The sequence below is a fragment of the Ursus americanus genome, chromosome X (assembly GCF_024610735.1).
Source record: "Ursus americanus isolate L20-20 chromosome X, mUrsAme1.1.p, whole genome shotgun sequence".
NCBI classification, from domain to species: Eukaryota; Metazoa; Chordata; class Mammalia; order Carnivora; family Ursidae; genus Ursus; species Ursus americanus.
Window position 1 is genome coordinate 68,479,644 of NC_142164.1, and position 26,851 is coordinate 68,506,494.

The 26,851-nt window shown below is 36.0% G+C and overlaps 1 protein-coding gene across 1 annotated transcript in view; it reads right to left on the reverse strand.

Moving 5' to 3' along the window:
* Nucleotides 1-26,851, reverse strand: part of AR (androgen receptor) — a 188,568-nt gene that overhangs the window by 105,353 nt on the left and 56,364 nt on the right. The gene's annotated exons all lie outside the window — the stretch shown is intronic.

Here is a 26,851-nt window from a genome sequence, read left to right on the forward strand (position 1 = left end):
TTTACAGAGTTGTGCAAATATCACCATTAATTCCAGAATACTTCATCACCCCAGAATAAACCCCGTACTCATTAGCAGCCACTCCCATCCTCCCCTTCCTGGTGCCCCTGTGAATCTCATTTACTTTATGTCACAATGAATTGGCCTATTCTGGGCATTTTATATAAATGAAATCATATAATATATGGCCATTCCTGATTGGCTTCTTTCACTTAGCATGATGCTTTCAAGTTTCATATATGTAGCATACTTCATTCCTTCTTATGAATAATTTTGTATTATAAGGATATACCACCTTTCATCTATCTATTCATCAGTTGGTGGACATTTGAGTTGTTTCTACCTTTTGGCTGATATGAATAAAGCTGTTTAAACATTGACAAGTTTTCATGTGGATATAATGCTTTCAATTATCTTGTATATATACCTGAGAAAGAAGATGATGTAAGCCTCTACCTATGTACCTAAAAGGGAACTGTCATGTTTAGCTTTTTGAAGAACTCCCAAAGTGTTTTCCAAACAGCTGCAACATTTTATATTCTCATCAGCAGTATATGAGGGTTCCAGTTTTCCAACATTCTTGCCAATACTTGATGATTGATGATGATGATGATGATGATGATGATGATGATGATGATGATGATTAACCATCATAGTCGGTGTCAAGTTTTGTCTCATTATGGTCTTGATTTTTATTTCCTTAATGGATAGTGATATTGAGCATCTTATCATTTATATACACTCTTCAAATAAATATCTATTCAAATATGTAGCCCATTTTTATATTGGGTTATTTTTATTCTTATTATTTGTAAGAGTGCTTTATATGTTCTGCATACAAGGTCATTATTAGATATGATTTTCAAACATGCTCTCCCTTTCTGTAGGTTGGTTGTGCACTTTATTAAATTTGCAACACAAAAAACTTAATTTGTGTCCTATTATATGGCCTACTCTGCAAAATGTTTAATGTTCACTTGAGAAGACTTTGTGTTCTGCTATTCTTGAGTGGTGTGCTCAATAGATGCCTATTAAGTCTACCCTGATACTCTCTAGCTCCATCCATATTGTTGCAAATGGGAAGATTTCATTCTTTTGCATGGCTGAGTAATATTCCATTGTATATATGGACCACCTCTTCTTCATCCATCCATCAATGGACACTTGTGCTCTTTTCATAATTTATCTATTGTACATAATACTGTTATAAACATAGGGCTGCATGTATCCCTTTGAAATACTACTTGAGTATTCTTTGGGTAAATACCTAGTAGTGCAATTGCTGGGTCATAGTGTAGTTCTACTTTTCACTTTTTGAGGAACATCCATACTGCTTTCCAGGGTGGCTGCACCAGTTTGCATTCCCACCAAAAGTATAAGAGGGTTCCCCTTTCTCTGCATCCTCACCAATACCTGTTGTTTCCTGCATTGTTAATTTTAGCCATTTTGACAAGTGTGGGGTGGTATCTCATTGTACTTTTGATTTGTATCTCCCTGATGATCAGTGACATTAAGTATCTTTTCTTGTGTCTGTTGGCCATCTGTATGTCTTCTTTGTAAAAATGTCTATTCATGTCTTCTGCCCATTTTTTAACTGGATTATTTGGTTGTGGGTGTGGAGTTTTAGAAGTTCTTTCTATATTTTGAATATTAACCCTCTATCAGATATCTAATTTGCAAACATATTCTCCTATTCCACAGGTTGTCTTACAGTTTTGTTGATTGTTTCCTTCACTGTGTAGAAGCTTTTTATTTTGATTTAGCCCCAATAGTTTATTTTTGCTTTTGTTTCCCGGGCCTCAAGAGACAAATCTAGTAAGAACTTTCTACAGACAAGTTCAAAGAGGTTACTGCCTGTGTTCTCTTCTAGGATTTTGACGGTTTCAGGTGTCACATTAAGGTCTTTAATCCATTTTGAATCTATTTTTGTGTTTGGTGGTCCAGTTTCATTCTTTTGCACATTGCTGTCCAGTTTTCCCAACACCATTTGTTGAATAGACAGACTTTTTCCCATTGGATATTCTTTTCCACTTTGTCAATGATTAATTGATTATATAGTTGTGGGTTCATTTCTGGGTTTTCTATTCTGTTTCATTGATCTATGTGTCCATTTTTGTGCCAGTACCATACTATTCTGATCACTATAGCTTTCTAATATAACTTGAAGTCCAGAACTGTGATGCCTCCAGCTTTTTTTATCTCAAGGTTGCTTTGGCTATTCAGGGTCTTTTGTGATTTCATACAAATTTTAGGATTGCTTGTTCTTGTTCTGTGAAAAATATTGTTGGTATTTTGATAGAAATTTCATCAAATGTATGGATTTAGGCATTTAAAAATATTTGTTCTTCCAACCCATGAGCATGGAGAGTCTTTCCATTTCTTTGTTTCATCTTCAATTTCTTTCATTAGTGTTTTATAGTTTTCAGAATGCAGGTCTTTCACCTCTTTGGTTAGGTTTATTCCTTGGTATCTTACTATTTTTGGTGCAATTATAAATGGGACTGTTTTCTTGATTTCTCTTTCTGCTGCTGCCTTATTGGTGTGTACAAATTCAACAGATTTTTATGTTGACTTTGTATCCTGCAACTTCACTGAATTTGTGTATCAGTTCTAGAAGTTTTTTGGTGGAGTCTTTCAGGTTTTCTGTAGAAAGAATTATGTCAACTGCAAATAGTGAAATTTTTACTTCTTCCTTCCTGTTTTGGAGGCCTTTTATTGTGATTGTTATTGTCTGATTGCTGGGGCTAGGACTTCCAGTGCTATGTTAAATAACAGTGGAGAGGGTGGACATCCCTGTCTTATTCCTGACCATAGAGGAAAAGCTCTCAGTGGTTTCCCATTGAGGGTGGTATTAGCTGTGGGTTTTTCATGGATGGCCTTTATTATGCTGAGGTATAACTCAGTCAGAGAAAGACAAATGCCATATGATTTCACTCATATGTGGAATTTAAGAAATAAAACTAATGAACAAAGGGGGAACAGAGAGAGATACATAAACCAAGAAACGTATTAACTATAAAGAAGAAGCTGATGTTTACCAGAGAGGAGATGGGTGGGTGGGGATGGGTGATACAGATAATGGGGATTAAAGAGTGCACCTGTTGTGATAAGCATTGGATGTTGTATGGCAGTTGTGAATCACATCTAAAACTAGTATTATACTGTATGTTAACTAACTACAATTTAAACGAAAACTTTTAAAAAGATGTCTATTAGGTCTAGCTGTTTTATTTTGTTATTCAACTCTTCTATTTCCTTGCTGATCTGTCTAGTTGTTCCACATAATGGGTAGAACTTTCCAACTATTATTGTTGAACTACTTTTCTATACTTTGATACACATATGTTTATACCTTTCTATCTTCTTGATTGATTGACCCTTAATTATTACAATATGTCCTTTATCTCTAATACCAGTTTTGTTTTAATGTCTATTTTGATTAAAATTAGTAGGAGCAACTCCAGGCTCTCTTTTGATTACTGTTTGAGTGGAATATCTTTTTCCATCCTTTCACTTTTAACCTATTTGTGTCTTAGAATCCAAAGTGAGTCTCCTGTAGACAGAATATATGTATACCTTGTTTTATTTATCTGTGCTGACAATCTCACTTTTTTATTATGCTATGTTAGTCACCATACAGTACTTCATTAGTTTTTGATGGAGTGTTCCATGATTCATTGTTTGCATATAACACCCAGTGTTCATTGCAATACATGCCCTCCTTAATATCCATCACTGGGCTAACCCATCCCCCCACCTCCCTCCCTTCTGAAACCCACAGTTTGTTTCCCAGAGTCCATAGTCTCTCATGGTTTGTCTCCCCCTCTGATATCCCCCCCTTCATTTTTCCCTTCCTTCTCCTGATGTCCTCCATGCTATTCCTTATGTTCCATATATAAGTGAAACCATATGATAATTGTCTTTCTCTGCTTGACTTATTTCACTTAGCATAATCCCCTCCAGTTCCATCCATGTCAGTGCAAATGTTGGGTATTCATTTTTTCTGATGGCTGAGTAATATTCCATTATATATATGGACCACATCCCCTTTCTCCATTCGTCTGTTGAAGGGCATCTCAGCACAGTGCATCTTGCTTGGGTCGTGGTTAATACTTTGGACTCTGTACATTCCCTCAACCACCTGCCAACAGAACGGCTAAGAGGAGGAACCCCCAAGAAAAAAAAGAATCAGAAACTGTGGCCTCTGTCACAGACATAATGGATATGGATATAAGCAAGATGCCAGAAATAGACTTCAGAGTAACAATTATGAAGTCTATATCTAGGCTTGAGAAAAATATTAGTGACAACATAGAATCTCTAAGGGCTGAAATGAGATCTAATCAGGCCAAACTTAAAAATGGTATGAATGAAATGCAGTCTAAGCTGGATACTCTGACTGCCAAGGTAAATGAGGCAGAAGGATGAATTAGTGAGCTAGAAGATACGATGATAGAAAAGAAGGAAACTGAGGAGGCCTGGGAAAAACAGATTAAAGCCCAAGAGATCAGACTGAGAAAGCTTAATGATGCCATGAAATGTTCCAATATCAGAATTATTGGGATCCCTGAGGGGTTAGAGAGAGAGAGAGGTCTAGAAGATATATTTGAGCAAATCATAGCTGAGAACTTCCCTAATCTAGGGAAGGAAACAAGCATTCGTGTCCAAGAGGCAGACAGGACCCCTCCCAAGATCAATGAGAATAGACTGATGACAGACATATAGTAGTACAATTCACAAATCTTAGGTCCAAGGAAGCAATCTTGAAAGCGGCTAGGGGGAAGAGATTTCTTACACACAGAGAGAAGAACATCAGAATAATGTCAGACCTGTCCAGAGAGACTTGGCGAGCAAGAAAGGGCTGGCAAAACATATTCAGGGTACTAAATGAGAAGAACATGCAGCCAAGGATAGTGTATTCTCCAAGGCTGTCACTCAGAATGGATGGAGAGACAAGGAGCTTCCAAGACCAGCAGAAACTGAAAGAATATGTGACCACCAAGCCAGCCCTGCAAAAAATATTAAGAAGGGTTCTATAAAAGAAAAGAGACCCCAAGAGTAATATAGACCAGAAATTTACAGAGACAATCTATAGAAACAAGGACTTCACAGGCAAATGATGGCAATAAAATAATATCTTTCAATAATCACTCTCAATGTGAACGGCTTAAATGCTCCCATGAAATAGCACAGGGTTGCAGATTGGATAAAAAGACATGACCCATCCATATGCTGTCTACAAGAGACTCATTTTGAACCTAAAGATACCACAAGACTGAAAGTGAGGGATGGAGAACTATTTTTCATGCCAACGGACCTCAAATGAAAGCCGGGGTAGTAATTCTCATATCAGATAAATTAGATTTTAAGCTGAAGACTATAGTAAGAGATACAGAAGGACACTATATTATTCTCAAAGGGTCTATCCAACAAGAAGCTCTAACAATTGTAAATACCTATGCCCCCAACATGGGAGCAGCCAACTACATGAGCCAACTGTCAAACAAAATAAAGAAACATATTGATAATAATACTTTAATAGTAGGAGACCTCAACACTCCACTCTCAGCAATAGACAGATCATCGGAGCAGAAGATCAACAAAGAAAGAAGAGCTTTGAGTGACACACTGGACCAGATGGACCTCATAGATATATACAGAACATTCCACCCTGAAACAACAGAATACTCATTCTTCTCGAACACACATGGAACTTTCCCCAGAACAGACCACATACTGGGTCACAAATCAGGTCTCAACCGACACCAAAAGACTGAGATCACTCTCTGCATATTCTCAGACCATGTGCTTTGAAACTGGAACTCAATCACAGGAAAAAATTTGGAAGGAATTCAAACACTTGGAAGCTAAAGACCATCCTGCTTAAGAATGTTTGGGTTAACCAGGAAATTAAAGAAGAACTTAAACAATTCATGGAAACCAATGAGAATGAAACACATTGGTCCAAAACCTATGGGATACTGCAAAGTCGTTCCTAAAGGGGATATACATAGCCATCCAAGCCTCACTCAAAAAAGAAAGAAAGAAAGAAAGAAAGAAAGAAAGAAAGAAAGAAAGAAAGAAAGAAAGAAAGATCCCAAATACTCAAGTTAACTTTACACCTTAAAGAACTGGAGAAAGAACAACAAATAAAGCCTAAGCCAAGCAGGAGAAGAGAAATAATAAAGTTCAGAGCAGAGATCAATGAATTAGAAACCAGAAATACAGTAGAGCAGATCAACAAAACTAGAAACTGGTTCTTGGAAAGAATCACTCTCACTTTTTGATTTATTTAACTTATTGCCATTTAATGTTATTGTTGCTATAATTAGAATTACCTCTTCCACTTTGCTTTTTGGTTTTCTGTATTTCTCATTACCACTTTGTTCCTCCATTACTTGCTTGCCACCTCTTTTGCTAAAGTAGGTATTTTCTTTTTTAAGTTAAATTCAATCAGCAATCATATAATACATCATTAGTTTTTGATGTAATGTTCAATGATTCATTAGTTGCATATGTATTTTCTAGTGAACAATTTTAACTATGTTTTAAATTTTTGTAAACCATATTTGCATTTTTTTTCTCAGTGAGAGCACCTGGGTTATTCTGTCAGTTAAGCATCTGACTCTTGATTTTGGCTCAGGTCATGATCTCAGGGCTGTGGGACTGAGCCCTGTGTTGGGCTCCAAACTGGGCATGAAGGCTGCTTGGATTCTCTTTTTCTCTTCCTCTCCTTCTGCACCCTCTTATCTCCCTCTCTGAAAAAATGTTTTTCTCAGTGGTTGCTCTGGGGTTTCTAACATGCATCTTGAATGATCAGAATCTACCTCAGATTTATACTAAATTCCAAGAGGTTATAAAACTTTATTCTTCTACAGATCCATAGTTTCCCCTTATACAATAAAACTGTTGTACATAATTTGTCTATGTGTATTACCAAACAATGCATATTTATACTTTTTGTTTTATATAATCACATGTCTATTAAATAAGCTAATAAAGGAGAGCATGGTTTATAGAGATTTTTATATAATCATATTAACCATATTTTTCCATTTCTTTCTGTGGAGTTCATTTACTATCTGATATGATTTCCATATTCCAGTTTAGCTTAATTCCGACTCTTCTTCTCTGCACTTTACTATATTTACATATATTTTTACAGGTATATTATATTTATATGTGTCACCAACCAACAATACAATTTTACTGATAACATTTCATGCAATTAATTTTTAACAAGAGAAAAAAAAGAAATATGAAATTCTACATTTTCAAAAGATTTCTTTTTTTTAGAGAGAGATCATGAGCAGGAGGGGCAGAGGGAAAGGGAGAGAGAATCTTCAAGTAGCCTCCATGCTGAGCATGGAGCCTGATGCGGGGCTTGATCATAGAACCCTGAGATCACGACCTGAGCCAAAACCAAGAGTCAGACGATTAACTGCACTACCCAGGTGCCCCTGTAATTCTACTTTTTATCATTATCTACATAATTCCCTCTACTGCAGCTCTTTGTTTTTTCATGTGGATTGAAATTATTGTCTGGTGTCATTTCCCTTCAGTATTTCTTGCAAGTCATGTCAGCTAGCAACAAATTCTCCCAGTTTCTATTTATCTGGAATGTTTTTATTTCACCTTCACTTTTAAAAGATAATTTTACTGAATACTGGATTATTGGTTCACAGGTTTTTCTTTAAGCACTTTGAATATGATGTAACACCATCTTCTGCCTTCCATTATTTTTGATGAGAAGTCAGTTGTTAATCTTACTGCAGTTCCCTTGCTATTTCTCTCTTTGCTAATTTCAAGATTTTCTCTTTACATTTGGCCTCAAAATTTTGAGTATGATGTGTCTGGGTGTCAATTTCTTTGCATTTTTCCTATTGGAATTTTTTGACCTTGTATGATATGTAGATTAATGTTTTGGATCAAATTTGGGAATATATTACTCATTGTTTATTGAAATATTCTTCCTGCTCCTTCTGATACTCCCATTACATGTATGTTGGTGCACTACTAAGGTGTCTCACATATCCCTGTGATTATTCATTTTTCTTCATTCTTGTTTTCCTTTCTGTTTTTAAAAATTCATACTTTCTATTGATCTATGTTCAGATTTGCTGATTCTTTCTTCTGCCACCTCAAATTTATTCTTGAGTTCCTCTAGTTAATTTTTCATTTCAATTGTTATACTTTTCAACTCCAGATTTTCCATTTGGTTCTTCCTCATAATTTCTATCACTTGATTGATCTTCTCTATTTGATGAGAAATTGTTCCCATGCTTTCCTTTAGTATTTTAGAAATTATTTCCTTTAGTTCACTGAATATATTTAAAGTAGCTATAAATATATTACATTGTCTAGTAAGTTCAACATCTGGGCTTCCTCATGGGCAGTTTTTGTTGACCACTTCTTTTTCCTGTGTATGGGCCATACTTTCTCTTTTGTTTCTACATCTCATATATTTTTAATTTATTTTATTTTTTAAAGTTTTTAGTTAAATTACAGTTAGTTAACAGACAATGTAATATTAGTTTCAGGTGTACAATATAGTGATTCAACACTTGCATAGAGGCAAACCAAGAACAACATATCATATTTTTTTTTTGTTGAAAACTAGATATTTCAGATACTAATTGTAACAACTCTGGATGCTGACGTGCCTCTTTCTGGAGCTTGTTCTTATTTTCTATTTGGTCATTTGTTTACTTAGTAACTTGGCTGAATTAATTCTGAAAAGTCTATTTCCCCCACATAGTGAAACATCCGATGTCTCTGCTCAGATATGTTTCCTTGTTTTTAATCTTTTAGACTGGCTTCCCATATGTCAACCCCAGATCTACACAAACCACTTTTTGATTAAAGGTTGCACTTTAAGCCCCCTTAGCCAGTTAGATTTTTACCCTTTACCACTGGATGTGCATGTGGTTTGAAGACTACTTTCATAGTTCTGGGAGTTTAGAATTTTGCCCCACATTCAGCCAGGGACAAGTCTCTCAGAAGTTCTCTCTCTGGTCACTCTTCAGGAGGTGTGGCTCTGGACACACACAGTCTTCCATTCTGCTAAAGACAAGTATGTTTTTTTAATTAAGCCTGGCTTCCTATGAGTTGACCCGGGGTCAGAATAGCATATTGTTCGGGCAATGTTTGGTCAGAGATTGTGCTTAAAAATATCTCCAGCATTAAGCCTTCTACATTTCATTGATGCATCTCTGTGGCTTGACAAATGCTTTAGAGTCTGTGCCTCATCTTGATCTCATTTTCCTTAGTGGGTGCAGCCTTATACATGCACACAGCATTTCACAGAATCAGAAATGAGTGTAATAACACACAGCCTCTTCTTGGCTGTCTATTTTCCTTGTTCTCTCTGGTAACCTTCAGCTGGTCTAGTATTTAGCTTGTTGCTACTAGCATGATGGAGCTACCGATCCCCTTTTAACTGCTAACCTCCAAGATCACCACTGTTTTTGACAATGCCCATAGGCATGAACTTTCTCATGTTCTGTTTCAAATAAAGTCAGTCCCCTCAACCAGACCTGTGGAATTCTCCATCCTAATGGTCTGCTTTAACCCCATGATGGAACCTCTGTGTCACTGCAGTGGAACTGGGGACCAGGGACAGTGATCTGCTTCTCCCAAAGTGACTTCTCTACTCAAGGAGTGGTCCCTGGGGAGTGATGGTAGCACCTTGTCCTCTTGGCTTGCCTTTCTTGGTGTGGAACTTCACCCTATATATTAATTAGGTCATGCAGAATTAGTTCCCCAATATTCTTGGCTTATCACCACTGGAGCAGAGGTTTCATGGTAGAAACTAGGTAATAGAAGGGATCTCCAGTCCTCTCAGTTGTGTCTTCCTAGAATAGTGCTTCTGCAATGCAGGGCTAAGATACATAAGAGATTCTGATGTCCTGCCATTCTGGGGTAAAACTGTAGCCCTAGAGTAGGAGTTGGAAGGAAAGGGAGCACTCCTATTCTCGGCCTCACTTGCCTGGAGAATGGCTTCCATCATGCAGAGCAAGGGGAGAGGGTGAGAAATTATAGTTCAAATGCCATAGTCTCCTGCTATTCTTACTGAGAATTTAACTTTATTTTCCTGAATAAATGTTTTCCTATTTGCTGTATGCCCTTAGGACAATTTTCAGAGATTTCAAATGCTGTTTTTGTAAATGTTACCAGTTAAATAGCTGCTTTGTTGGGAAGAGGATCCACCATGATCCTGGAATTGCCACTCCAGAAGTCCTGACCATAGGAACACTTAGTCTTGCAGTGGAAAGATTGGAAAAGGCTTCATAGAAGTTGCAGAAATAATGTTTATTTAAATTGGTTTTTCAGGCAGGCAATGGGCAGAAAAGAGTTGCTCCAAACAGAGAAACAGCATGTTCAAACAGAAGTATAAATAAGGCTGGAAGATGAAGTACTAGAGGTCAAGTGAATACAATGAGTAAGCTAGGCTAAGGAGCTTGGACCTTGTCCTACAGGCAATAAGGAGCCATGAGAGAGCTTTAAAATGGGTAATGATCTGGGCAGATCTACATTCAGACAGGTTGGCTGGTTAAGGTTCCAAACAATTTAAAAGAAATTAGATTTAATCCCAGGATTTGCAAAAGCAGGGAAAGAAAGGTGAGAATGAAGTTAATATCCAAAGCAATGCTTTTTCTCATGAGTATCAGACAAAAAGTCTACTTAATTTCTGTGAAGATACATCAACATTTCACAATCACAACTAAAATAATTAAGAAATTTAAAAAGAGTTAAGAACCATATGATCCTCTCAATAGATGCAGAAAAAGCATTTGACAAAATACAGCATCCTTTCCTGATTAAAACCCTTCAGAGTGTAGGGATAGAGGGTACATTTCTCAATCTCATAAAAGCCATCTATGAAAAGCCTACAGCAAATATCATTCTCAATGGGGAAAAGCTGGAAGCCTTTCCCTTAAGATCAGGAACATGACAAGGATGCCCACTCTCACCACTATTATTCAACATAGTACTAGAAGTCCTTGCAACAGCAATCAGACAACAAAAAGGGATAAAAGGTATCCAAATCGGCAAAGAAGAAGTCAACCTGTCTCTCTTTGCAGATGACATGATACTCTATATGGAAAACCCAAAAGAATCCACCCCCAAACTACTAGAAGTTATAGAGCAACTCAGTAATGTGGCGGGATACAAAATCAGTGCTCAGAAATCAGTTGCATTTCTATACACGAACAATGAGACTGAAGAAAGAGAAATTAGAGAATCCATTCCATTTACAATAGCACCAAAAATCATATGTTATCTCAGAATTAACTTAACCAGAGAGGTAAAGGATCTATATTCTAGAAACTACAAATCACTCTTGAAAGACATTGAAGAAGACACAAAAAGATGGAAAAATATTCCATGCTCATGGATCAGAAGAATTAATATAGGTAAAATGTCTATGCTACCCAGAGCAATCTACACTTTCAATGCCATCCCAATCAAAATATCAATGACATTTTTCAAAGAACTGGAACAAACAGCCCTTAAATTTGTGTGGAAACAGAAAAGGCCCCAAATCATCAAGGAATTCTTGAAAAAGATAAACAAAGCTGAGGGAATCACGTTGCTGGATGTCAAGCTGCACTACAAAGCTGTGATCACAAAGACAGCATGGTACTGGCACAAAAACAGACACATAGACCAATGAAACAGAATAGAGAACCCAGAAATGGACCCTCGGCTCTCTGGGCAACTAATCTTTGACAAAGCAGGAAAAAACATCCAGTGGAAAAAAGACAGTCTCTTCAATAAATGGTATTGGGAAAATTGGACAGCTACATGCAAAAGAATGAAACTTGACCACTCTCTCACACCGTACACAAAGATAAACTCCAAATGGATGAAAGACCTCTATGTGAGACAGGAATCCATCAAAATCATAGAGGAGAACATAGGCGGCAACCACTTTGACATTGGCCACAGTAACTTTTTTCATGACACATCTCCAAAGGCAAGAGAAACAAAAGCAAAAATGAACTTGTGGGACTTCATCAAGATCAAAAGCTTCTGCACAGCCAAGGAAACAGTCAAAAAAACTAAGAGGCAGGGGCGCCTGGGTAGCGCAGTCGTTAAAGCGTCTGCCTTCGACTCAGGGCGTGATCCCGGCGTTCCGGGATCGAGTCCCACATCGGGCTCCTCTGCTGGGAGCCTGCTTCTTCCTCTCTCACTCGCTTGCTGTGTTCCCTCTCTCGCTGGCTGTCTCTCTGTCACATAAATAAATAAAATCTTAAAAAAAAAAAAAAACTAAGAGGCAGCCCACGGAATGGGAGAAGATATTTGCAAATGACACTACAGATAAAAGACTGGTATCCAAGATCTACAAAGAACTTCTCAAACTCAGTACACAAGAAAGAAATAATCAAATCAAAAAATGGACAGAAGATATGAACAGACACTTTTCCGATGATACAAATGGCTAACAGACACATGAAAAAATGTTCAAAATCATTAGCCATCAGCGAAATTCAAATCAAAACCACATTGAGATACCATCTTACACCAGTTAGAATGGCAAAAATTGACAAGGCAGGAAACAACAAATGTTGGAGAGGATGTGGAGAAAGGGGATCCCTCCTACATTGTTGGTGGGAATGCAAGTTGGTACAGCCACTTTGGAAAACAGTGTGGCGGTCCCTTCAAAAGTTAAAAATAGAGCTACCCTATGATCCAGCAATTGCACTACTGGGTATTTACCCCAAAGATACAGACGTAGTGAAGAGAAGGGCCATACGCACCCCAATGTTCATAGCAGCATTGTCCACAATAGCTAAATCGTGGAAGGATCGGAGATGCCCTTCAACAGATGACTGGATTAAGAAGCTGTGGTCCATATATACAATGGAGTTTACTCAGCCATCAAAAAGAACGATTTCTCAACATTTGCTGCAACATGGACAGGACTGGAGGAGATAATGATAAGTGAAATAAGTCAAGCAGAGAAAGACAATTATCATATGGTTTCACTCATTTATGGAACATAAGAAGTAGGAAGATCGGTAGGAGAAGAAAGCTAAGAAGGAAGGGGGGGTTAAACAGAATGGGGAATGAACCATGACAGACTATAGACTCTGGTTAACAAACTGAGGGCTTCAGAGGGGAGGGGTGTGGGGGAATGTGAGAGAGTATTAAGGAGGGCACGTATTGCATGGTACACTGGGTGTTATACGCAAGTAATGAATCATGGAACTTTACATCAAAAACTAGGGATGTACTGTATGGTGACTAACATAATATAATAAAAAATATTAAAATTTTTAAAAAATAAAAATAAAAAAATAATAATAAAGTAAAATAAAGAAATTAAAAAAACAGTTATGCTCCTTTGGTCAGAATATTTGCACATTCATTTAACTAAATGCTTAAATGCATACATGATACATATTTAACAGAACATATGGTGATTTTTTCAAAGTAAAAATTAATCTGAAAAATAAAAATAAATTTTTGTTTTAAAATGTGTTTTGTACTTCCTTGAAAATAAAATCCCGGGCACCTGGGTGGCTCAGTCAGATAAGTGTCCAACTCTTGATTTTGGCTCAAGTCGTGATCTCAGGGTCCTGAGGGTAAGCCCCGCATCAGGCTCCATTTTGGATGTGGAGCCTGCTTAAGATTCTCTCTCTCCCTCTGGCTCTCCCCTCTCATTCTCTCTCTCTCTCTCTCTCAAAAATAAATAAATAAATAAACAAACTACCTCTAAGTTGTTGAAATATGTATTTTTTAAAAGTAAGAATGCTCTTTTTATATAATAATCTGGTTGAACTGAATTATCACTGGAATAGGCATCAGGAGCACAGGGTCCCAGTCTGCATTTTTACCATTAGCTTGGAATGGAACTTTTACAGTCCATTCTCTTCACTGGGACTAAACTTCCTTTTCCTCTGCAAGGATAAATTAAAAAGATATGAAGAGAAGAAGGTTGAGTTATGCAATACCTAAGATCCCTTTAAGCTCTTACATCCATAACTGAGCCTTTTGGCAAAAAAGGCTTCTAGTATATGATTTAAATAAAACCCATCCAGAAAGACCTTTGAAGCATGGACCTCCAAACTCAACAGCCATAAAGGAAAAGAATGATTAATTTAACTATATAATTTAAGACTGCTGGACAGAAAAACATATAAACAAAGTTGAAAGATAAATTGGGAAAACTATTTGTAACACATATGACAAGAAGCCAAATTCCTTTATATACAAAGAGCTCCATAAATCAATAAGAAACAGATGAAAAGCCAAACAAAAACAACAACAAATGGGCCAAAGCCAAGAACAGCCAGTTCACAGGGAAAGAAATATAAATGGCCAATAAACATGTGAAAAGATGCTCATGCTCACTCATAATTAAAGAGAAGAAACTTAAAATAATGATAAACTTTTTTTTAACCTATAAGATTTACAAAGATTTAAAACTCTGATTGTATCCAAATCTTTGCAGTGTTTTTGGCAAGGTGGGAAGTAAAATCTACCAGATTTAAAATGCATACATTGTTTTATCCAACTATTTAACAACTAAGAATTTATATTTTTCAAAAGTATGCTAATAAAGGTATACAATCATATTAACAATTGTTTTATTTTCTATGCGCCTGACACTGTATAAATACTTAAGTTCTTAATGTGTATCATTAAGAATCCTCATAATGGTCTTATATAGAGACCATTATTATCTCAATTTCTTTATAGGAAGACATTGAGGCACAGAGAAATTAAGTACCTTGCCCAAAGTCATACAGTAAGAAGATGGCGACACCAATAGCTAGATGAAAACACTCTAGCTTTAGAGCTATTCCCCTTAAACACCGTGTATACGCCTCTTGAGGGTGTTAATTGCAGCACCCCTTCTAATACCAAAAAAGTCAGGGAGAAAAACAAAATACATATAGGTAGTGGGAAATTACAAAATAAATTACAACATATCTATACAGTTAAATATTGTGAAACCCTTAAGTGTGTGTGTGTGTGTGTGTGTGTGTGTGTATGTAATACTGATAGAGAAAAGTGTATGGAAAAGCATATATGGAAAAGTGTGTAAGATCTATTAATTAAGGGCAGAAATCAATTTGTAGAAAGCAACTGTAATGTGATAGCATTTGTGAAAAATAATACACATGTATTTAACTATATAACATGTTTTTATATGCACATAAAATCTCTGAAGTATTATAGAAGAAACTGGTCACCATGCTTATCTCTGACGAGTGAAAAGGGGGGGGAGTGCAGAAAATGGGCAAGGTCCATAGTAGGACTTTAATCATTTCATACCCTTTCGTATGATTTGATTACTATACCATGAGAATGTATTTCTTTTATTTAGTTAAAAAATTAATTAAAAACATGAAGCCAACTTTAAACACTCTACCAGTTCTTATTTGCTGTTTTTCCTCCTATTAGGAGAGAGATCTTAGAGAAACTAATTAGTATGATGTAGGAAATGCTCTAATACTTTAGCTTCAATTCCACTGAGTTTCCCTTTGGGTCTCACAGACACCAGGTACAGGACCTCAAAAAATTTAGGGTGCTCTCAGAACTGGCCCCTGTGAATTAACACAAACACATTTTTTAAGTGGGTGCCTCAGGGTTTTCTGATATGCCTTCAATGGAGGGAGCAATCAGCTAAGCCTAAAAATATTTAAAATCCTGAAACTGCTAAATCTCATTACAGGTCAGGGATTTGGGGAAACATACAAAATGGTAAGTCCCTCCTTCCTTTCTGGTCTGTAGAAATTTACCTATCTTCGGTATGTCCCATAAGTTAAAATGACCTTTTATTGAAAATAATTTAATTCTCATTGTCTCTTTTAATGACCCTTAAATTTACATTTAAAAGTAGTCTGAACATTTTTCCAAAGAAGATATACAGATGGCCAACAGACACATGAAGAGATGCTCATCATCATTAATCACCAGGGAAATGTAAATCAAAACCACAATGAGATGTTACCACACACCTGAGGCTGCTATCAAAAAGACAAGAAATAAGCATTGGTGAGGATGTGGAAAAAGGGGAACCCCCATGCAATGTTGGTGGGAATGTAAATTGGCGAAGCCATTGCAGAAAACAGTACAGAGATTTCTCAGAAAATTAAAAATAGAAATACCATACAATCCAGTAATTCCACTGCTGAGTATCTATCCAAAGAAAATGAAAAGAGTAATTGAAAAAGATATATACATGCCTTGTAATGTACAGCATGGTGACTGTAGTTAATAATATTGTATATTTGAAAGATGCTAAGAGTAAATTTTAAAAGTTCTCATCACAAGATATTGCAACTATATGTGGTGATGGATTTTAACTAGACTTATTATTATTGTGATTATTTCATAATACATACATATACTGAATTATTACATTGTACACCTGAAACTAATATAATGTTATATGTCAATCATATCTCAATAAAAAGACTTATTTATAGCAACAACAAAAAACAACAAAACAACAAAAAGATACATACATCCCTCTGTTTGTTGCAACATTATTTACAATAGCCAACCTATGTAAGCAACCCAAGTAGCCATCAATAGATGAATGGATAAAGAAGATGTGGTACACGTACACACACACATACACACACACACACGATTACTACTCAGCCATAAAAAATATTGATATCTTGCCATTCATGACAACATGGATGGACATTGAGGATATTATGCTAAGTGAAATAAGTCAGACGGAGAAAGACAAGGACCATATGACTTCACTTATATGTAGATATGTAGAATCTAAAAAAATAAAACACATGAGCAAACAAAACAAAACAGAAACAGACTTATAAATAAAGAAAACAAACTGGTGGTTGATTGTTGTGGGGTTATGGACAAAATGGTAAAGGAGATTAAAATGTACAAACTTTCAATCATAAAATAAATTAAGTCACGGGGATAAAAAGTATAGCATAGGGAATATAGCCGATAAAATTGCAACATTGTATGATGATTAGATGGTAACTATACTTACCATGGTTAAGCACTGCATAATGTATAGAATTGTGTACTATGTTGTATACTTGAAACTAATATATTTTAAAGGTTTATTTATGTATTTATTTGAGGGGGAGGGGCAGAGGGAGAGGCAGAGAATCTCACACAGACTCTGTGCTGAGCGCGGAGCCCGACATGGGGCTTGAGCTCAAGACCCTGATATCATAACCTAAGCTGAAATCAAGAATCAGACGCATAACTGAATGAGCCACCCAGGCACTCCTACCTGAAATTAATATAACACTGTATATCAACTAAACTTCAATTTTAAAATATCATGAGAAAAAGTGGTATAAAAGCAGCCTTAATAAAACTTCACTTTGGTGTCTATTTAAATTTTTCTAGCATTCTAGAGGATACGTTAGGATACATTGTGTAAAAAAACAAATTTTATTTTTCCTGTGATGAGGAATTCTAAGATTTATTTCTTGGCAACTTTCAAATATGCACTACAATATTATTGACTATAGTCACCATGCTATACATTATGTCCCCATGACTATTTATTTTATAACTGGAAGTAAATTCTTCTTGACTCCTTTCACTCATTTCACCCACTCCCCAACCCCTTTTCCCTTAGCAGCCACAATTCTGTTCTCTGTATCTATAATATTTGTTTTATTTAGTTTGTTCACTTGTTTTGTTTTGTAGATTCCACATGTAAGTGAGATCATATGGTATTGTCTTTCTCTGTGGACTTATTTCACTTAGCATAATACCTCAAGTCTTCAAAGTTTGCATCATAAGAAAAAAATGTAACTTAGTATGGTAATTAATGGTAACTAGACTTACCATGGTGATCATTTACCAATGTACACCATTATATTTTACACCTGAAACTAATATAATGTTATATGTTAATTACATCTCAATTAAAAAAGTTAAAGTAATGGAACATACATTGGTCACATACCAGTATATTGTATGTCACCACTAAAGGCTGACATACAATGCTTTAAAATCTGGGGGGAAATTAAGTTTAATTAAAAAAAATAATTTGGTAAATTCTTTTTTTTTCTTTTCTTCAACAGGACTCAATGATTTTTGGTAAAATATAAATTCTGGATACTAATGTTCAAGAAATAGTACTTAGCATTTTCTTATATATTGATGTGCTTTGTCAAAAATAATCTTGTATATGAATATAGATCTACCTATGTTTCTTGAAATGTGAAGGAATATGCAATATATGTCATACACATTTTATTATTCCTTTCCGTTTAAAACCGGCTAAAATTAAATTTATCCTAAAATTGTTAAAGATTATATGGGTGGAAAATTTGATACATGTTACTATAAATACATTATTCGCATTGATGAAGAAAACACTAAGGAATCAAAATATAAATAAGGAAAGATGTAAATAATACAGTACCATGCAAGAAAAAGTAAAACTAGGTAGGAAACCACATCATCACCAATAATGAAAGGAAATACAAACAAAAAAACATAAACTATGTTTTTGAACATGAACTATCTTTTAATGAAAACCAGAATTAAAAAAACCCTAAAATTTATAAGGTCCAAGTGTGCTTGCGAATGCAGTGAAACTATTATACGCTGCTCAAAGCACTTAAAATTGATATAAACCTTTTTGAAAGGACTATGACAATACACTACACACTTTTTATTGTTTTTATTTTCTTTCCATTTAGTTAACATACAGTGTTATATTAGTTTCAGGTGTACAATATACTAATTCAACAATTCCATACATCACCAGTGTTCATCACAACTGCCCTCCTTAATCCCCATTATCTACTTAACCCATCATCTCACCCACCTCCCCTCTGGTAACCATCAGTTTGTTCTCTATAGTTAAGAGTCTGCTACTTGTTGCTTGGTTTCTCTCTCTCTCTCTCTCTCTCTCTCTCTCTCTCTGTCTCTCTCTTCCTTTGCTTGTTTTGTTTCTTAAATTCTACATATGAGTCAAATTATATGGTATTTTCCATTCCCTGACTTATTTCCCTTAGTTATACTCTATAGCTCCATTCATGCCCTTGCAAATGGCAAGATTTCGTTCTTTTGTATGGCTGACTAGTATTCCACTGTGTGTGTGTGTGTGTGTGTGTGTGTGTGTGTATCATATCTACTTCATCCATTCACTTATCAATGAATACTTGGGTTGTTTCCATAATTTGGCTATTGTAGACAATGCTGCCATAAACATCAATGTGCTTGTATCTCCTTGAACTAGTACTTTTGTGTTCTAGGGATAAATACCCAATAGAGTGATTACTGGATCATAGAATATTTCTATGTTTAACTTTTTGAGGAACCTCCATATTATTTTCCAGAGTGGCTGCACCACATTGCATTTCCACCAACAGTGAACAGGGTTCTTTTATCCCCACATACTCGCCAACACCTGTTTTTGTTTTTGTTTTTGTTTTTGTGTAATAACACATTTTAGTCATTCAGATAAGTGTGAGGTGGTATCTCATTCGAGTTTTGATTTTCATTCTCTGATGATGAGTGATGTTGAGCATCTTTTCATGTGTCTGTTGGCCTTCTGTACGTCTTTCTTTGGAGAAATGTCTATTCATGTCTTCTGACCCTTTTTAATTGGATTATTTGTTTTTTTGGTGTTGACTTGTATAAGTTCTTTATATATTTTGGATACTAACCCTTTATCAAATATGTCATTTATAAATCTTCTCCCATTCAGTAGTTTGCCTTTTAGTTTTGCTGACTATTTCCTTCACTGTGTGGAAGCTTTTTATTTTGATGTACTCCCAATAGTTTATTTTTGCTTCTGTTCCCCTTGCCTCAGGAGATATATCTAGGAAATGTTATTAGAGCCAATATCAGACACATTACTACCTATGCTCTCTTCTAGGATTTTTATGGCTTCAGGTCTCACATTAGGTTTTTAACCCATTTGCAGTTTATTTTTGTGTATAGTGAAAGAAAGTGGTCCATTGTCATTTTTTTGGTATGTAGCTGACCAGTTTTCCCAACACCATTCACTGAAGAGACTATCTTTTTCCCATGGGATATTCTTGCCTACTTTGTTGAAGATTAATTGACCATATAATCATGAGTTTATTTCTGGGTTTTCTAATTCTGTTCTATTGATCAATGTGTCTATTTTTGCGTTAATACCATAATGTTTTGATTTCTATACTTTTGTAATATAACTTGGAAGTCTGGAATTGTGATGCTTCCAGCTCTGCTTTTTTTTTTCAAGGTTGCATTGGCTATTTGGGGTATTTTGTGGTTCCATACAAATTTTAGGATTGCTTGTTCTAGTCCTGTGAAAAATGCTGGTGGTATTTTGATAGGGACTGCATTAAATGTGTAGATTGCTTTGGGTAGTATAGATGTTTTAAAGTATTTGTTCTTCTAATCCATGAGCTTTTGGAAAGTCTTTCCATTTCTTTGTGTCATCTTCAATTTCTTTCATCAGTGTTTTATTGTTTTCAGAGTACAGGCCTTTCACGTCTTTGGTTAAGTTTATTCCTAGGTACTTTATTATTTTGGTGCAATTGTAAATGGGATTGTTTTCTTAGTTTCTCTTCCTGCTACTTCATTATCAGTATACAGAAATGCAACAGATTTCTGTACATTGATTTTGTATCTTGAGACATTACTGAATTCATTTATCAGTTCTACCAGTTTTTTTTTTTTGTGGCATCTTCAGATATTATGTCATTTGCAAATAGTTTTACTTCTCCCTTACTAATTTGGATGACTTTTACTTCGTTCTGTTGTCTCACTGCTGGGCTGGGACCTCTGGTACTACGTTGAATAAAAGTGATGAGAGTGGACCTCCTTGTCTCTTTCCTGACCTTAGGGGAAAAGATCTCAGTTTTTCCCCATTGAGTATAATGTTTGCTGTGAATTTTTCACATATTGCCTTTATTTTATTGAGATATGTTCCCTCTAAACCTAGTTGTTGAGGGATTTTATCATGAATGGATGATGTACTTGGCTAAATGGTTTTTCTGTGTCTACTGAAATCATATGTTTTTTAACCTGTCTCTTTTTGGTGTGATGTATCATGTCGACTGATTTGCAAATACTGAACCACCCCACTCTTGCAACCCAGGAATAAATGCTACTTGATTGTGGTGAATGGTTTTTTAATTCATTGTTGGATTTGTTTTGCTAGTATTTTCTTAAAGATTTCTGCATCTATGTTCATCAGAGATACTGGCCTGTAGTTCTTTTTTTTTTTTTTAATAAGTTACAGGTTTAAAAAACTATGTTCATACTCTTTGATTCAATAACTCAGCTTTTCAAATTGATCCCAACAGATAATTCAATCAAATTAAATAATTACCTACGTAGATATATTCACTGTCAAGTTATCCATAATATTTAAAACTGAAAAACAATTAGATGTCCAACCAAAAAAAAAATGGTTTGGCACATTACGGCACATTCACTTTATGGCTGGGCTCTCCAAAATAGAACTTTCTGTGTTGATGGAAATGTTCTAGATCTACACTGTCCAAAGCAGTAGTCACTAAACACATGTGGCTATTGAGTTCTTGACTTGTGGTCAATTAGATTGAGAAATTGAATTTTTCTGTACTTTAATTTTAATTAGTTTAACTTAAATATCCACATATGTAAGTGCAGTTCTTTGGTATATCAAGAAGCAATTAAAATGAAAATATTATATGTCAAGAAAAAAAAAAGCAAAAATATAAAAGAAATGAGCCATGACAGAAAGCCACATTTTATATAAACCAAATATAAAAACATAGGTATATGGATAAATATAAAAAATAAAAACTGTTAAATATGCAAACATGAAAATGAATTCTGATAGTAACTAGTTATAGTTTTTACTTGTTTTTTAAAATTATTTGTTCAATATTAAACATCTTTAAAAGATTCCATTACAGGTTGGAATTTCAACTTTTATGGTACATATTTCTCAAATATCCATTAGATTCACTAATAGCAATTCATCAAGTCAGTCAATAAAGCTTTTCTTTTTTTTACAATAATTTTTATTATGTTATGTTAGTCACCATACAGTACATCCCTAGTTTTTGATGTAATGTTCCATTATTCATTACTTGCATATAACACCCAGTGCCCCATGCAATACATGCCCTCCTTAATACCCATCACTGGCCTATACCAATAAAGCTTTTCTTTAAATGATTTTAATCTTCTTTGCCATGAGCAAAGAGATAAAGAACCAGGCTCCTCCTAATTGTCTTGTCCTCAAATATAACACTTTGTAAACATGACAGGGTCCATGAAAACCAAAAACCCAGAGTATCTTAAGCTGATTCCACTTTAACTAAAATAAAAGGGAGTGGAGAGAGAATAACTAGCTAGGAACACACTTCTGTTGATGAAATAAAAAAAAAAACAGGATAGAAGGATGTGAAGGCCTCTTAATCTTAGAATTTTGAGGGTAAGTGTCAGAGCTGCTCTAATTCCTCTCTTCTATCCTCCATTTCATAGATACCAAAGGCACAATTTCCATATGGCTAACTACCACTGGAAGCAGCAAACTGTGGTGGGGTCTGCCTGCTAGGTTGTTTCCACTGACCACAAGCAATATGAAACTTGATTTACATATCACACCTGGTTTCATGGCAATGGCTGACCTTTGAAAAACCTACGGCCCTGCTGGGCATAGAACTTGAAGATTGGTTTGTCTGGCCAATTTGAATAAAAAGAAGCTTGGGGTTCTCATTGGATCTGGAGGCCTGTGTCCAAATTCAGCATGCACATCAGCAAAATAACTGGATGTGAGCATAAGGCTGATGACAACTCAGGTAAAATGGGTATTCTTTCAGTCCTAGAGCCAAAATTTGATAGGATAGAAGTCAATGCACAGAACCTTTTGATCCCATTTGATTCCATTACATGTAGGAATCCAGCCTGTGAAAATTAAATGGAGATTCATCTGCACAGTTCTGAATGAGTACATGAGTCACCATGGAGAGAGAACATCTGGATGCAGAATGAATTGTTCTCTTTTATTATTTTTATTAATACTTAACATTTGAATCACACTTTAAAGTTAACAAAATGATTTCAAATCCATTATTCCATTTCATGCTCATAACAACTCTGTGAAGTAGGCACAATAATCAGAACATTAAATAACAGCTGCCTCAAGAACCAATATTTTTATAGCACATTGTCTTTCATGTGTATTATCACAATTGTTCTCTATAACTCTAGGAAGTAGCCAAAATGTTTCAAATTCCCTTTTTATAGTTATGGAAACTGAGGTTCAAAGAAAAATAAGTTTCCTATGGATTCACAACTAATTATGCAGTAGCACCAGGGCCTGAACCTTAATGTTCTAGTTCTAAGCTTCAAGGTCTTTCAAAAACACTATGTAGTCTCTTTGTATTCATATATATTAATGTTATGCACAAAGAGCCAGTAGAAGGCCTGTACTCTTTCATTCAAATTTTGTGCATTTGCAATCCCTAGAACCATCCAATAAACATACTGCTCATCCTTTTCTGACATAGCCTTCTCCCCAACTCCGCAATAACCTCCTTAATGCTCTCCCTACTTCTAGGTTCACCACTTTGCATATCACTCCCAAAGTCATCATTATAAAATACAAACCCTCTGAATCATACCCCTACTTAAAATCCTCTAAGGACAAACAAACTAATGACCGCCGAGTCTTAATGGGGAAAATTAAGATTGGAGATGGCAATACTCATTTCATGTACAGTGTCTGGTATATAAGAAGTGCTCACTATATGGCAAATTATTATTTTAAATCCTTCCAAGACTGTTCACAGGACAAAGTTCAAAACCTTCAGGATGACATTCAAGGCTCTTCATAACCTAACACCTAATATTACCAACTATGTGCATTCTGCTTAAGCAACACTGGACTATTTGCCATTCCCTCAATGTGCTAGCATGCTTCTGTGCTAGTCCCTTTGGAGTGTCTTTCTTCCCTCTACTTGACCTCCTCTGAGAACATTCTATTATTCTTCTTTTTCCTCAGAATTAATCACACTTTCAGAACTTTATATTCACTATGTTATGACATCTTTTAAAATAGCAATTTGCTTACATGTTTGTGTTCCCTGTTAGACTACAAACACCTAAAGGACAGAATTTCGTGTCTCCTCTGTTAACAAAATGCTTAGCACAGTGCCTGGCACATAGCAAGTATTAACATATGCTTATTGGATTAATTCACTTCGATGAAAGAGTACCAATGATCTATTATGTTACCTGAAAACAAGAATATCACATATCCAGTTCGGGGCAAATACAAACCAATAAACCTTAGATTTGATGTTCTTGTCCAGTTACTGAACAGACAGATGGAAGGACATCATATGGTTTCCCTGAGTTAGCCTTGTGCTGCTTGGCAGCCATGAAGATAAGGAGGGAAAAACCGCTTTTCTCAAACAAATAAAAAGGCCAGATGACCATTTCATAGGCTGCAGAGTGGCTATAAAACAAAACGGCAAATCACTGAACAAATGCTTTCTCATAGAAAACACTTCCGGGTAGAATGAACACACGTGCACACCAAGCTGGCCCTCCAGAGAGTCTGTCCACAATGAAAATGGAACTATCCAAGCAAAAAGGGTGAGTCATCCCACAACCACGAACATATCTCCTCTCAAAACTACCAGGCAATTCCAACAGTGTTCTGTATAATACAGGCCACTTGGAGAATCCTTTGGGAATGTCTAAGGCTGGGACCTTGGTGCTTTCCAGTGTACTGAGATTCCTAATGAATTCATTCTCAGAAAAGGAAATGCTGTCCTAATTATTTTTGGATTTCACTTAACCAGCTCTGGACCATAAAATTTCCTTTCTCACACAGGTCACTGAAAGATAAAAGTGAAGGGGACTGTTTCAAGGAAGCTATGACAATCAACTCTGTAAGGTTTCAAAAAACATTCTAAGGTTACCATCACCAGGCCGGGCCCTCTCCTTTGGAGGCACACAATGGTGGCCTGCAGTGAAAACTACTATACTACCAGAATAAAAGATTCACAGAAGAAAGAAAAATGCAAATAATATTTTTTTCCAATTTCCTTTATAAGGAACAAATTTCTTTAGGCAGTGGTTGAGTATGCTAATATTAAAGTTAACTTGGTGTGACCTTGTCATAGTCACCCACAAGTTGTTCAGAGTCAAGAGAGAATTTTCAACAACAGTAGGGAACTCTAGTTTCATTCTTTAGGTAAATGGTCTAGGCTGGTAATTATCAACCAGGGTGTATGTAGGGATACATCAGAATTTCTAGGAGGTGTCATTTAGAGAAACGTATTCAATACCATAATCCCTTTGATTATTCTGGCACAATGACTAATTTACATGAGGATTTCAAACACTACATAAAAATAAATAAAACGAATAACTTTATGTTTATTGAAAAATGATCTATGCTTATTAGAAACATCAACTCCTGAGCCTCAATAAATCTGCATTTGCAACAGGTACCTAAGGGGACTCTATATAGATTGTCCTGGGTTCACATGTTGAAAATCCTGCCCTAGACTAGCTGGGAAGCCTCCCAAATCCCTATTCTGTAAGTGCTACATATTTCCCAATGGATCATGCTATACACACTACGGACCAGAAAAGAGGGACACACAGAAAGTTAGGAAATCTTTAGAACAGACTCATAACAAACAAATGCTGATTCCAAAAGTTACTTTCAGGCGTTATGGGATGGAGTCATGTATGTAGAATGTGGTGATGCCTGGTGAACTTACCTAAACCTCTAAGGCTTATCCTTGGAGCAGGTGAGTGTTTGTGGCTCATAGAGCCCACTGCAGTAACCTTGCCTAATCTGTTCCCCATTTTTATTTCCAGAAGCAGTGCATGTGCAGACATACATACAAACACACACACTTACATCCCACCCCAACTCCTAGCCTTCAATCAAAGAGCAGCTGCAGGGGGATGGGAGTGCTGCTCCTGTCACATCACATATAAAAGAGCTCTTCCTCCTGACTTTTTTGGTTTGTTTGTTTGTTTGTTTGTTTTGTTATCCACTGTCTCATGAGTGAACGATAATGGTTAAGCAAGAGTTCCACAGCCAGGCTATCTGGGTACTAATCCTGACTCTGATACTTCCTAGCTGTGAGACTTCTGTTGATCTCAGCACCTTACAAACATCTTGAGCCTTAAGCCTACTATGTTCATTTTTCTCTGTGACTCCCCTAAACCATCATCCCTCTTGTCTTTCCCCAAAAATCACTCTCCTAAAGTTATGCCTTTGTCATCTCTCACTTTCTTTCCTTCCTAAAGTGTCTATCTCCAGTCTCTGCCTCATCACTCTTCACACCTCACCACCAACCCTTATTCACACTGCTGCCAGAATTTTCTTTCTAAATTACAAATCTGGTAATTTCACACTTCCGTGCAGAGACACATAATAATGTCCAAGCTCCTTAACCTAGAACTCAAAGTTTCTTATGATCTGGCCCCAATCTATTCTTTCGAACTCATTTCCTATTACATTTATGCATCCTACACTTCAGTTACACCGAACTACTTGTTATTTGTCCATGTGACCTTCTAGATTATCAACACCTTTGTTTGTGCTCTTCCCTCTAACTGGAATGCCTTTCCTTCTCTGTCTCCTGTTATTCAAATCCTAACTATTCTTCAAGGTCCAGTTCACAGGCAACCTCCTCTGAACTCTTACCAAGCTTTATTTATTCATCTCAAGACGTTAAGCACTTCCTATGTTGGAGTACAGTTAACGTGACCCCCATATCTTCTCTCTTCTACTACATTATGTGTTACTTGAAGCCAAAGACCATGTCTGAAATATTTTCCCCTTTGCACAATCTACAGGGTTACTATGGTGCTAGGTACAGAGTGAGTTTTCAGTAAGTATGTGATACAAATGGGACAG